The sequence below is a fragment of the Lolium perenne genome, chromosome 7 (assembly GCF_019359855.2).
Source record: "Lolium perenne isolate Kyuss_39 chromosome 7, Kyuss_2.0, whole genome shotgun sequence".
NCBI lineage: Eukaryota > Viridiplantae > Streptophyta > Magnoliopsida > Poales > Poaceae > Lolium > Lolium perenne.
This window is the reverse complement of record NC_067250.2, coordinates 36,960,954-36,972,602: the sequence shown is the minus strand read 5'-3', so window position 1 is coordinate 36,972,602 and position 11,649 is coordinate 36,960,954.

The window sequence follows — 11,649 nt, the reverse complement described above, 5'->3', positions numbered from 1 at the left end:
TGACCAAGACCAAAATGAGCTAACCACGGACGAGGTGCCCTCAGTAACGCGCAGTCCTTTGACAGATGCTCAGCACTATGACAGTAATCACACAACGGACTAATGCAGTCGTTAAAGCAGTGACCCAACTGTCTACATCTGAAGCAATTGGGGCCCTTCTTCTTGGCCTGCTGATCGTCTGCTGTCATCGCAGACGCAGCGGTCACTCTAGCCACAGCAAGCAAAACATCCTCCGCCGTAGCAGCTCCGACCTCTGCAAATGAAGCCGGCCCTGCAGATCCTGGATGCTGTACCGTGGCACCAATAGCTAGCCTGGAGGGCAACACCGTCTGGCGCAAAACTGCCGGTAGTGACCGAACATTGGCAGCACCCTGGCGCGCCGCGTCCATCTGCGGCAAGGGGGGCGCACTTGCCACCAACATGCCCCTGCTGTTCTGCGATTTGTCGAGCTAAAACCACCGCAGCCTCCTTAACCAGTTGTTGTTGCATAGGAGTCAATACATTGGCATTGTCATGCGCTGCATGGTTACGGCCATCGCCGAAGTACCGATAATTCTCTCCTTGACCACCATACCTCTGAGATTTGCATAGCGAGAATAGTTGGATGGTAGAAGGGCAGCGACACCACGAACCTACGAGATTTTAAATCCTAGATTGTTAAAAGACAGAATATTCATCAGTGGGTGGGGGGAGGGGGCGGAGACGACGTTTCCGTCGACACCGAGACACCCGTGGTGATTTCGTCAATTTCAAGACCCGACGGATCAGTTCTTTGGACTCAGTCTATCGGAGGCATTCAGGTAGGGTGTGCGTGCATACGTGCGCGGCTAGCAATTTTTTCCTTTTGCACCACTAGTAGAAAAAGAGGTTTTGGTTTTTGGCTCCAAAGAGCATTAGCACCGGACCGGCTATGAACCGGGGCTAAAGGGTGCATTAGCACCAGTTCGAGAGGCTAAAGTTTACATGAACCGGTGCTAAAGGTTTTTCTGCTCACCATGCACCTCCACCACCCCATGGGTAGCCTTTTTTAACTCTGTAAAATAGAAAAGAAAATGATAGAATATTCAAAAAAATAAAATATTTTGAGATTCTTGTATGTTACGCAACCTACTATTAGGGAAAATTCGAAAATTTAAATTTCGATTTTTTTGCATAAAAAGTTTAGAAAATAAAAAGTTACATCCGAATTCACCAGGGTTTACCCGGTTAGCCAATTTTAAGATTCTCAAAATTCCAAATTCAAATATCAAAGCAGGAAGATTTTAGTTTTTTGCTAGAAGTTTAGGATTTTATATATTTTTTATTTTTCTAAAATGAAAATTAATAATTGCATCCTGCATAAAGATTACAATTACTTTTAGCAAATTATAAGATTTTCAAATTTCAGGGTTTTAGGTTTGGCAAAAAAATATTAAAAAAAATAAAAAAATAAAAAAACTAAAAATAATACAAATTATAAAGTTAATTTTTTTATTTATTCAAGATTATTATTACATCATTACTTTTGTTTATTAAAAGAATTATTTGAAATTCAAACAATAAAGAAATATGACATCGACCAACATGTTAATATGATTGATATGATACTAGTATCACATACAGGCGCGCGAAGCACTTGGATGCGGGACGGGAATGAACTTGGAAGTTAAGCGTGCTAGTGCTAGAGTAGTGGGAGGATGGGTGACTGAGCGGGAAGTTTGACCACGAGTAAGTAATTTGACTAGAGATAAGTGTAGTTAGAGACTTAACTTGTCAAATAAATAAATTATTAGAAATTCTGAAAAAAAGAGGGAGTGGAAAAAGATTGAATTTTTTACGGTAGTGGGGTTCTACCGCGGCAGCGTTTTGGGGCGTTTTTCTACACGAACCGGTGCTAAAGGTCCTCTCACTCGGGCGCTCGACAGCAGCCACGTGGTCCCCTTTAGCACTGGTTCACAACTGAACCGGTGCTAGGGGGGGGGCTTTAGCACCGGATTCTTTGCACCGGTTGGCCATCCGGTGTATGTGGCCATTTCGAACCGGTGCTAAAGCCCCTATTTCTACTAGTGCACCGAGCTTGTTTTCCCCGCTAAATGATGATTTATCAAACTTACAAGTTAACACATCTAATCTACTAGTAGAAATGTTCGTGCGTTGCCATGGTGCTGTGGGTATACTTCACGGGTATGCCAGCGACATGGTCTAGATCCGACAAACCTGGGTGACCCACAGATGGTGGTGGTGGCTTACGGCCCACCGGGCGTCCCAGTTGCTGTTGATAGAAGATGGAGAAAGTACAGCCCAGGAACATGAGCTGGATCCATACCGACCTATGCCAGGAGTCCGATCCATGGAGGCACATGAAGTATCCGGATCCATAACGACAAGTTAGATCTAGGTGGATTCTTGACGTGCACGACAATGTATATTTCGTAGTGAGGCATCTTGTATTCCGGCTAGGACTCTCCGTAGAAACCCTAGATCCGGGTGCCTTTGTAAGCCGGATCCTGGGAGCCCTAAATGCACAACCATAATTCATTGTAACAATGCAAAAGCGCCTAGATAATTCCAGACAAGAAGCAGTAGGCCCTGTCCTTCGAGAAGGTGTTCCGAAGCTGGGTAAATCGCGTACCACCGTCCCGAAAGCTCTCCACCCCATGGCCCCTACTTCTCCCCCTCCGTGAGGATCCCTCCTCTGGGGTACCGTAAAATAGGCAACGACAGTTGGCGCCCATCGTGGGGCTAGTGGCGTCTGGAGGCCGGAACCAGGAGGGTTCCGCCGTGGGAAGCTTCGACGGCACCATCGCTGTGGGACGCGTCTTTTACACCGGCAACTTTCCGATCATCCCTCAGGACAAGTGCTGGATTCCGGCTAGGACCGACCCAGTCAAGCTCTCCATTGTCCCGATCGGCGGGATACACATCTTCATCGACGAGACCGTCGATTCCGATGGGAAAGCACTGGTAAGTAACGCAGACGTGACCGCCGTTGAGTAGGACACAGTCGCGAAGATCCAATCTGAGATGTAGGAACTTCCTAAGGAAGATTCTGCCTTAGATCTGGAAAATTCAAAGCCCACCCAATCCGCCCCTAAGCAGGAAAGTACGGTGGAAGACCAATGCAGATCCACCTGGGTCTCCTAGGTGTTAGAGAAGCAAAGGTGTTACTTTGTGCACTTCCTCGCACACAAACCCAGATCCTCCCTTCCAGAGGATGCCGGTGAACACAATAATAACAACTCCGAGCACCAAGAGGATACCGGAGACAATGACGAGTCAATTCTCGGCAGCCTCAGCCCGCTCTCAGATGACGTTTCAACTACAGCTTCATACGAGGCGTTTTGCAAAGCATTGGAGGGCGCAGAAGATGCTGGCGGCGAGTCATCTCCGCCAAAGCAAGTATTTGCGACCATAACAGGAGGGGAGGACGACGAGGATGATGAAACTCACATGACCCCCATAGGCACAACCATCCCGACCACAGCTCAGCCGGAGGCACCGCCACGGGCTCGCACCCGTGAGACGCTGGAGCCGTCGCAAGGTCGGAGCTTAAGGTTCTACGAAGGGATGCCAGTCGATGAGCTCATGCAGATAGCCGGAGAAAAAGGGGAGCATGTTTAGCAACTAGAGGTTTTGACGACCCCATCACACCAGATATGGCGGCGGATCCGGAAGCTCTGGAAGCGGCGCGAGTAAAACTCCTCGAAGAAGCCGACGACATAGTCAAGATTTTAGCCTTAGTTCTTCAGGACAAGGTGGACACCGTAAAAAGCTCCAGGGAGAATAACCACCTAGCAAAGGAAGCGCTGCTGGATGCCAGGAAGTGCGCCGAGGAGTGGCAGGCTAAAGTCCATGAAATGATGGAAGAGGCGCAAAGGATGCGACGAGAAGCTATCCGCCCTCGCAACATCAACTTTGACAGCGCAGCCCACCCCAACCCTCTGGCAACTCCAAAGGATAACATGAAGATGGCCGCAGAGCTCCTGGCCAAAAGCGATGAGGAGATCGATATCAAACACCTCCGCACACTCGTTGCTACATCAATGCAGCAACAGAGTAAGACAGATACTTCGCGCAGGTTGGAGTCCAACCTGGAAGCATGCATATCCACAGCGCAGAAGAATGCCTCGGAAAGGGAGCGCCGCGATGACCAATCTCGCACCGAATCTATGGAGCGCAGAAGGAAGACCAAAGAGCATCCAAATCCAATCCCTATATCCTCGGATACCCCTCCTGCGGGGAAGAACAAGGGAAAGGATGCGATGTACTCTGGCAAGGACACGTACCGGAACCCATCACCACCCCAGAACTAGCACGCACCTCTGCCTCCTCGCCGCCAGACCCCATGGGTCTGGCGAAATCAATATCCGCGACAACGTTGAGCCCCGGAGAAGCCAGAACGAGGAACGCGCGCCTGAGCCCCGGAGAAGTCGTAACTAAGAACGCGCACCTGAGCCAATGCAATCCCGGAATGATGGAGGCAACCGCCGTGATGGCGAAGGCAGCCACCGCAGCCGGAGTCGGCATCGCTAGGGGGAAGTGGTGAGTCTAACGGTGGAAGCAAGAGGCCTCGAAGGCCCCGCACGGATCTCCGTCACCACCAACCGGTGCAGGAGGTGGAGGCCGGATGTGACACTCCCTCTCATAATCCCCTGATCGCAGGCGGAACTCACGTGACGCGTGGGAATGTCTCAACGAATACATGATTGAGTACATTGGCCTGAAGTGTTTTGGCAAGAGGATCCGGGAGGAGAAAACACCAAAAGACTTGAACCTGAAGCTACCCGGAAACTTGATGTATTATGATGGGAGATAGAGGCATGATACCTGGATCAATGACTTCTTCAATGCAGTCAAATTTTCCAAAGGGACCCCAAACATGGTCTGCCGCATGCTCCAGTTGTACCTTGTTGGTCTAGCCCGGATTTGGCTTAGCGATCTCCCGGAAAAATCCATGTTTTGCTGGTTCGACCTGAAGATAGCCTTCGAGGGCCACTTCAGGGGTACCTACAAGAGACCTTCCACGAGTAGTGACCTACAAGCCTGTGTCCAGAACAAAGCTGAAACCTCTCGAGAATACCTCACTCGGTGGTTAGAAACAAGAAATGAGTGTGAAAATGTAGATGATCGCACAACTATGCGAGCCTTCATGTGTGGCTTGCAGAGGGGAGGATTGCTCTGGCACAAACTAAAGTGTCTGTACAATGACCAAACAAAGTTGAGCTTGGATAAGATGATCTCCATCGCCAGTACTCACACTGCCGCCGATGACGACGCAGGCGAAGAACTTGCGGCCACAACCCTACCCCTGCACCAGCAGAAGAAGAACCGCGATGGTAATAACAAGCGGAAGAACCCCTCCGACGACCCCAAGAGCAGCGGATCCGACATGGTCGCCATGATTTTCCAGCACGGTGGACTTATACTAGTTGGACTTAAACCTTGGTTTGAAGAACCGCTGCAGCGAGAAGCCGGAGCTTGGGCTGAGGAGTTAGGTTTTGTTGTATAGAGTTTATGAACAACCCCAAATAGGTCAACTGGTTTTACGCCTTTCTTCCTAGTATACGGATCTGAAGCAGTGTTACCCACCGACATCATCCATGATTCCCCGCGAGTTTCCACCAACAATGAGGAAACTGCGGATGAGGCTCGACAACTATCTGTGGACCTGCTCGAAGAAGCTCGGAATTTAGCTGACTAGTGCTCCACCATCTACCAGCAGAAACTCCGATGGTACCATAGTCGTCAAGTTCAGAACCGCTCGTTTAAGGAAGGTGACCTGGTTCTCGTTGATATCCCATGTGAAAGAGCATAAGTTGCAATCACCATGGGAAGTACCTTTCGTCGTGAGCAAAGTGTTGCACAACGGATCCTACTATCTCGTTGATATCCGCGAGTTAAAGGATATACCTACCATTTGGCATCGAAAATGCAAGAGGGAGGATCCGGGTGACGTATACGATGAAACATATCGTCCTTGGAATATAGTACATCTATGTCCTTTCCACACTTTGTTGCATTACATACATTGTAATAGTTATGAGACATGATCAATGAAATAAAGCATATGGTTCACTCTTTGAGTCTTTTACCTTCTTTTATTGTTCATTTTTGGATTGTGTATGTTTTTCGACAAAACCGCAGAGCTGGATGTTTCCGCCTAGGCGTGTATGATGTTGTGATTTTCAAAATCGTCCAGTAGGATGTAAGCTTAAGTTTTTTGGTGAATGAGTTTTCTGTTGTGAACTTATGGATTCATAGTAGCGACTTCCGGCACCTTAGACTGGGGGCTTGTTTTCGCGGTTATTGATGGATTGCCATTAGGCTTCGTCGCCGTCGGTGAGCTTTTTCGGCTAAAGATCTTCGGCTCGTGGAAGGTCAAGTAAGTAAGCCAGAAAATACAGAAACCAACACTTGCTTTTAAAAAAATGACCACGCATATATATAAAAATGGTAGCAGGATAAGTGTTTCCGCCCACAGCTTTGCTTGCGTAGTTTTTAGCTACTTCAAACAAGTCTAGATATTTATATTACAAACCCACGAAGGAGCCGAATGATGCATTGTTTTTGTTTTTTTCGCAGGAATAGTTTTTTCATTCTTCTTCTTCTTCTTCTTCGTCTTCCTCTTTCTCTTCCTCTTCCTCTTCCTCTTCCTCTTCCTCTTCTTCTTCTTCTTCTTCTTCTTCTATCATTTCTCTGGGATACAACAATATATGTTGCTTCTGGTACAATCTATTCCTTCTACACAGCATACATGACACCTACTTGCTACGCCCTTCTGTGCAGCGTGAAAGACCATGACCACCCTAAAAATTGTGCAACGGAAAATTTATGTGAAGGAGAAGCCATACCCACGGTAGAATATACTGATGAAGGACCGAAATTTCTGTGAAAAAGGCCAGCTAACTTTAAAATGGTCACAGAGCCGTCACAACAAAAAAATTCATCAGAAATAATCCATGAAGGAACAAAATACTTTTATCAATGGCACCAGATAGCCACAATAAACAATTATTAATCTATTTCATATAAGAGCATGAAGAAACAAGATCAGCATGATTTACGATGTATATACCGAACAGTGCACAAAAAAGTTGAGGAGATGGTTACCTTGTGGGGTTGGAGGAGGAGAATAGATGTGACTGATAGCGGTGAGGTCTTCGACGAGATGAAAGTCCAGTTTTGGTCTAGCCTAGATTAGCCCCCCTCTCGCCCCCCCTCCCCCCCCCCCCCCGTGGCGGTGACTCATAGCAGTGAGGTCTTGGACGAGATGAAGGCCAGTTCTGGTCCAGCCTTGATCAGGCCCTCCCTGTCAAGATCCGGAAAACAAATATTTTAATGGTTCCACATCGATTAGAAGAGCACATGTCACGTCTAGTGAATAAGTCCTCTGTTGAGGGTTACATGGTTCTTAGTTGTGTAATTCAACAACATATGTGAGGTAAACAATACTCTAGTGGTGCTTTTTCCACTGATGCATGTAAAATGCATCCATGAAATTTGCACTTTATTAACACATATTTCACATATTTGCAACATATATGATGTTATTTTTATATTTTATACTGATTTATGGGGATTTACCAATGATCCTGTTTATTTGGATTATAACTCTACAGAACAGGAAAATCCTATTTTGCGTATTTTTCACTTTTAGGGACCTATACAGAGAAAACTGAGCTAGGATTGCGGGGACATCAATATGTCATCATGAGAAGCAGCTGGAGCACCCAAACCTCACGAGGAAGGGCCTGAAGCCCAAAAGAGACCAGGTGGCACGCCCAACGCGCAGGGGGCACCTCATTTCTTTTCGCCGTTGACCGTCCGATTCACCAATCTTGCGCCCACCGACTTTGTTTGACCTAAAAAACCATATATATATATATATATATATATATATATATATATATATATATATATATATATATATATATATATATGACTCCCACGGTTTCCTTGAGGAGAGCGCCACAAAAGCACAGAAACATGAAAACAGAGATTGCATCAGCGAAGATTGAAGGGGAAAACTCCACCGGAGCCGCCGCCGGAGGGATCTACACCTTCTCCAACATCTTCCACATCAACACCATGATGCAGGTGGAGTGTTTCTGTGCTTCTGTGGGATCTACACATTCTCCAACGTCTTCCACATCAACTCCTTTTACCTCACTAGGGATAAAGTGAATGCATGTGCTATGTTCATCACGTGACACAAGTGATGATCTTGTTTGTTCAAGGTAGCATACTTGATATTTAAACATCATGTTAAAGTACTTATGGCTATGCTCTGTTAATTCTTAATACGATATTTTTGAAGTTTTCCTTTTCTTGTGGAGTGTAAGAGATGTGTTGCATCATCTCTATGTTAGGACGTGATGCCCGTATGAATGCTTATCAAACGCATATTGAAGTTCCACCAATATTATCTCATTGATGAATTGTTATTATCCACTATAACTTTAGAAAGAGAGCAGACAAATGAACCCATGAACCCCAACCCTATTTTAATCATAAGAAACACATTTTCATTGTATTTATCTTACTTTCTATTTGCAGCTATATCTTAATCCGAAAATACAAAAAATACTTAGTTTACTTAATCACACACGAAACCCAAAAACAACTATCTCTCTACTGCATTTACTTAGACTACTTTGTTTATTCAGTTTACTTACTTTCATTACATCTTTTATTTACTATTGCTAACACGAAACCTTGTGCTTGACAACCACACGGTGAAGTTAGGGACACAAGGCAATACTTTTAGTTTGCAGGATTGCAAGAAGAGAAAAAAGATAACTCTTAGCCAATTCCTCGAGAGTTCGATATAAACCCTCGAATTACCCTTGTGGGATTTTTTCGTTGACTACAACATTTTACACTTTGGTGTCCCAACGTCAACAGTCCCACCATAGTCCAGAAGTATAGGTCAAGTAAACAATTCAGCAACACAGCAAAAGCAGAAGTAAAGTAAACCCAAATTTTATATGAGTGGACATATAAAATAACCTAAAAATAAAAACTTTTTATTTACAAATAATAATATCATTGCGAAGATTTCAAAGTGCCTAATATAAATCGCAACCTCTGGCCCAGATTATGATTTTAGTATTTCCCTAAAGCTGTCCAACCAGTTCTCAAGCATGTTCCTAATGCTAGTAGGTGGTTGAAGATTAAATGCAATACAATATGTACAATATGTCATAGTAGTTGTGCTAGTGGACACGAGAAGAGAATATCTCTACGAGAAAACAATATTTTGTTAATGTAGCTCTTAATTTTATTGACGGTCTAGGTCTTCGTCGTTTTGTTTATGTTAGTAACCTTTCTTCAGTCTGATGTAATGCTAAAAAGAATTGCACTCTGCGTATATCTGCCCCTTCGGGCCGGTTCTGGCGTAGGAGATCATTAAAAAAGAAAGAGGGCGCCCCGGCCGATTAATCAAACATCAGGCTAGCATACTACAGCGTGGAGCAGCGGCTCGTCGTCCGCACGGTCAGCGGACCACCGGCTATCTGATCATACATCTGCACGTTAGCGCAAAAAATGGAAAAATCTGACGAGTTTTATACTGAGATGCACAATTTTGATATTTTTGTGTAGGATAAAACATGGAAAAAATCACATTGAGATTTTGATATCATTGGCCAAATCTAGGATTTTTTTCTTCAGTTTTTAAAAATTCCTAAATTTGATTTTATTAATTTTTAAATAAAGGGCTACATGTAGCTTGACCTCCATTTGTAGATTTCATTTTTCATTTTTTATTGTCTAAAATAGGAAAAATAAAATTAAGATTTTTCCTGTTTGTAGAATATACCTTTGGCCACATCCAGAATTTTTTTAATTCGCAATTTTTTTTTCAGTTTTTTTAAACTAAAAAAATTAAAGCTCATCCAGGGTCTAACATTGCTTGTTCTTGCGATCGAAAGATTGACTAGGCGTTCGAATCATCAATGCCCAAGGTTTTCTAATTCAAAGTAGAACGGCAGCTTTGCAGGATTTTTCTATATGTGCATCCTTTTTTCCCCTTCATCTCCGTAGCGGTATTATGTATCTGAATTAAAGGACGCGGACGTTCTGAACCTGGTGTCAGGTTTTCCTGGAATGTCAACCGCGCATAGCTACTTCGTAATCTGTTTTTGAATTAAGGTTTTTCAATATATGAACATCCCATTTTAGAGTATGTCCTGCAATACAAGGTACTGAGCCCACAAATGGATGCACCATTCTCGCAACAACCAACAACCAACCGCCCCCAACCGACCGCCCCCATTCTTTCACTCCAGCCTCCAGGTCTCTCTGTATCCCCTCAAGATGACGACGGCTATTGTGCCAACTCCGCCGGCCCGCAATATTGGGATTTATCGCAATTACTTGATATTTAAAAATAGGCAAACCTCAACTTTTAACTGAAATTAGAACCTACCCTGCTGTATTTCAAATAATGTAATCTTGGGACTTTGTGATTCAGAAGTACTTAACATCTGAAAATAGATGCCTTGAAAATCTGAAAAATATGAACACTAGAACAACAGGACATGTGCAGCCTTTTCTAATTATGTCTCAGATTCCGAATTAGTTGCAAGCAGGACTTTTTTTTTCTAATGTTAGAACATGCTACTTCCTAGACATTGACCCATTCAAAAATATAACTGTGCCTACCATTAGAATGTTTTGTACAGTATTTTTTTTCGTGGTCAATCTATCCATCTAATTTATAAATTTCTAATTTAAATATTCAAACAAAAATTGGTAATCAAAGTTTGACTAACACGTGTTATAAACTAGAAAGTGTATTAAAGACATGGTACAATTTATGTTTGAACTCCCAATAATTGGTGCATATTAATAATTCAGATTATGAGAGAACACTTGACAAAATGCAACTAAACTTAAAAAAAATCCATAATTTATGCTTTATAAGCTTTCGGTTTCTGAAAACAGCAAACATGTACTGATTGTTAAAAAAAGTATGAACAAGTAACAAAAAAATTAAATGGAGGTGGGTGGTAGTTGGCATGATGAAAGATGTTTGATCAAATGTTCTTTATGTTTTTTTTTTTGAGAATTCGGCAGGTGAGCTGCTCGATATATTACTAGAAGAAGATTTGGCTCAGTTAATCAGGGAAACCGGGCCCAAAAACCATACAGAGTGGCCGAGTTTATGAGGGAAATCGGCTGAAAAAACCGCACAAAAGTCGGGGCCTCATCGCCCACACGAAACGAGACCACCGACGACCAAACACACACCACCAAGCCCGGATCCGCTGCTCCGACATCCCCTGCTCGGAGGCGAGCCGCAACGCCGCACGGCGTGGACGACCTGTAGCCCAAGCTACCAAGGCGACCACCCGCAGACCACGAACGCCGCGCCAAAAGGTCCGGGGTCGCCGCCCCGACTTGCCAGCCACACCGACCACCCCGTCGCGTAGGCCGGGCCGACGAGCTCGCTACCCACGTAGCACGAACACGCCACCCATGCCTTGCAAGACCATGACCACACCCCATGGAGTCATCGCTGCAAGACCATCCGAGGCCGCCGCCTCGGCGCACGTCAACCGTCCGGGGCCGCCGCCCCGGCATCCACCACCCTCGGCGACAAGGCAACCAAGCACAACTACCGCACAACTACCACACCACGAGGACTACGGACTCCAAAAGCAGCGC